Source organism: Anolis carolinensis, chromosome 3 (assembly GCF_035594765.1).
Source record: "Anolis carolinensis isolate JA03-04 chromosome 3, rAnoCar3.1.pri, whole genome shotgun sequence".
Classification (NCBI taxonomy): Eukaryota; Metazoa; Chordata; class Lepidosauria; order Squamata; family Dactyloidae; genus Anolis; species Anolis carolinensis.
In genome coordinates, this window is record NC_085843.1 from 86,183,833 (window position 1) to 86,187,068 (window position 3,236).

A 3,236-nucleotide genomic window follows, 5' to 3' on the forward strand; every position below is an offset into this window, starting at 1 on the left:
TCCTTTAGTATAGGGGCTTAAGAGGAATGATCCCATACAAAGTGGGGTTTCAAATAAAAGGAAAGGGTGCCTGTCTCCTTTAATCTAGGGGCTTAAGGGGAATGATTCCATTGAAAATTGTGTTTCAAAAAGGATGCCTGTTTTAAAAAGTGTGCTGGGATCTTTGAAATGGTTGAACTAGAATGGGGAAGAGACAATTCTGTGTGATGGATTGAGTAAATTCTCAATCTACTTTAGAGACAGAACCCCATGAAACACCACACAAAGAAGACGATTCCATCCGCTTTCTCCCCTTGAGAGATGAAGTTCTAGCTCACATTTTACTAACTTCTTTGTGAGAATGTCATGGGAGACCTTGGCAAACACCTTACACAAATCAAGGTATGCTTAGCATTTTCTTCATCTACCAAGTTTGTGACTCTTATCAAAAAAAGAGATAAGATTAATCTGGCACGATTTGTTTTTGAAAAGCCCATGTTTAGTTTCAGTGATCATGGCAATTCTTTCTAAGTGCTTTTAGAATGTCTGTTTAATTATCTACTTTGGAATCTTTTCTGATAATGATGTCAGGCTAACTAGGCAGTAATTGTTTTGGTCATTTCCCCCGAGCCCTTTTGGAAGATGGAGACAACATTTGCAACATCCATCTGCAAGGACTTTTGTCCTCCAGGAATCCTCAAAGGTTATTCCCAGTGGCGCTATGATTATTTCAGACAGGACTTTTAATATTCTTGAATATAGTTCATTTGTTCTTGGAGGCTTAAATTCACTTAGGGCTCTTCCAGACAGGCCCAAATCATGAAAGGAACTGGGATTTAAAATCTCGATTCCTTTTATGACTTAGACCACACAGAGGACTCAAATCAAAGGTTTTCCCTGGAAGGGTGGCTACATGCCCTAACGGGTTGACCAGAGGTCGACTCAGGAGGGCATCTAGCCAGTACCCCCAGCCCTCCATTTCTAATGTAATCTTATCAGAGGGGCCTGGCTGCATCCTTGTGCACTGGAGAAAGCTTCTGATGTGTCAAAATGACATGTTAGGATCATTGGAGAGGTGAGGGGGGAAATGTGTCAGAAGCTTTCCCCAAGAGACCTGAGGATGCAGCCAAGCCCCTGAGATAAGTTTATAGGGAATTCGGGAGCTGGGAGGGGATGGTGGGGGTGCTATCCTGCTCCTTCAGGCTCTTCGAAGAAAAAAACTGGGATGGCAATGGAGATTGACCACCAGGATCGTGGCAGATTTTCAGGTTTTTAAAATCTAGAATAAATTGGGAAATCCTGGTTTCAAAAAAAGCTACTTTGTTCCACTAAAATTGTGTTTATTGAAAGTTTCTTTTACACACAATAAAATGGACAATACATAGACAGGAGAGGGGGTAGATGTGGGGAAAAAGCGGGATGGGGTAAGATTGCTATATGGAGGAGTATGAAGTTGGTTAGTAATGGGGATTGGTAGAAGGTAAGACCTTCGTGTCTAAAATGGGGAAGGTGAGAAAGGCGTGTGTGTGTGTGGGGGGGGGTAGGGGGGTAGGAATAAGCATTAGGTAGAGTTGGGTGGACTTCCGTTCTTTATAGTTCATCTCTTGTTAAATCTCTTTTAATTGTTCCTTTAAGTTGTTTTCTTTAAGTAGTCCTCAAAAGTAGTCCAGTCCGTAGCCTTCATTGCTCTGCCATTAAATGTCCTTATTAAGAAGGTTAAATTATCCATATCCTTTATTTCAACCATCTTGTCTCTCCAAAGATCTTTCATCGGGGCCTTTTCTGATTTCCAGTGGTTTGCTATCACGATTCTCGCTGCCATAATAAAGAAAGTGAAGAGTTTATCTATATTAATATCAATTATAGATTGAGGATCATATAGCCCTAGCAGGAGAAGCTCTGGTTTCATTTCAAAATTTGTTTTTAAAATTTTGTTACTTTCCTCAGGGATCATTGACCAATATTTCTCTATTCTTTTACGACTCCACCACATATGGAAAAACGAACCTATTTGTTCATTGCATCCCCAGCACTTATTACTTACATTCTTGTACATTAAGCCTAATTTTTTAGGAGTCAAGTACCATCTGTGTAGGAATTTCAACCAGTTTTCCTTTAAACCTGTTGCGTAAGTGTATTTCATTTTCTTTCTCCAAATTTGCTCCCATTTGTGCATTTAAATTGGTCTACCTATGGATCATTGAGTTATTAATTTCTTCTGTTTCTGTTTCCCAAATTAATAGTTTCTTATATATTATAGATATATTTTTCTTTTCTATTTGGAGAAATTTGTCCCAATTTGGCCTTTTGGCTAAGATCAAGTTTAGTATCTGTTCTTATTAGTTTAATAATAAAAAGCTATTTTGTTGTTCTTTAACATCTCTAGCAAGCCTGAGCTCACTCTGCACTGTATGTATTCTGATTTCTTCTTTATATGTGCTAGTTATTTATTTGGTAATTTCACCTTTTTCTATTCCTTGTACATGTTCCTTTTGAATCTTAGCTCAACTGAAAGTCCTTCACTCATCCTTCCTGGTTTCTTTAGGTACCTTCCATTTCCCCCCCTCACTGGAACTGTTTGAAATTGTGTCTCAGCATCCCAATTTTTAAAAACTCCCATTCACCATAAACCTTTTTCTCTTTTATTATTCCTGACCATGGAATCACACCTGTGGGGTTGCCTTTGAAAACGGCCTGGAAAGTTCAACTAGTCCAGCGCTTGGCACCCAGGCTACTAACTGGAGCAAATTACAGGGAGTGGTCTACCCCCCTGTTTAAGGAGCTCCATTGGCTGCCGTTTATTTTCCGAGCCCAATTCAAGGTGCAGGTTATCACCTATAAAGCCCTAAACAGTTCGGGACCCACCTACCTTCCTGACCATATTTCCCCCTATGAACCTGCACGGTCTCTCAGTTCATCAGGGGAGGCCCTCCTCTCGATCCCACCACCTTCACAATCGCGGTTGGTGGGGACGAGGGAGAGGGCCTTCTCCATAGTGGCTCCCCGGCTCTGGAGCTCTCTCCCCAGGGAGATTAGGCAGGTCCCTACCCTCCTTATTTTTCGGAAGAGCCTGAAAACTTGGCTCTTCCAACAGGCTTTTGGCGACTGATTTCTTTAGTTTGGGATTGCCCTCTTTGTCCATTCTAATTTTATAGTATTTTTACTCCTTAGCTGTATATAGTCTTTAGGTATATGCCTCCTCCAGAACCTTAATGGGATAATAGTCCCTGGTACCTACCTCTTTCCTAATCTGTACT

At 40.8% G+C, this 3,236-nt stretch overlaps 1 pseudogene; it reads left to right on the forward strand.

Annotated features, from left to right (window-relative positions):
- The first annotated feature begins 2,270 nt into the window (after nucleotides 1-2,270).
- LOC134298127 (U2 spliceosomal RNA) lies at nucleotides 2,271-2,380 on the forward strand (annotated as a pseudogene).
- Nucleotides 2,381-3,236: the final 856 nt, after the last annotated feature.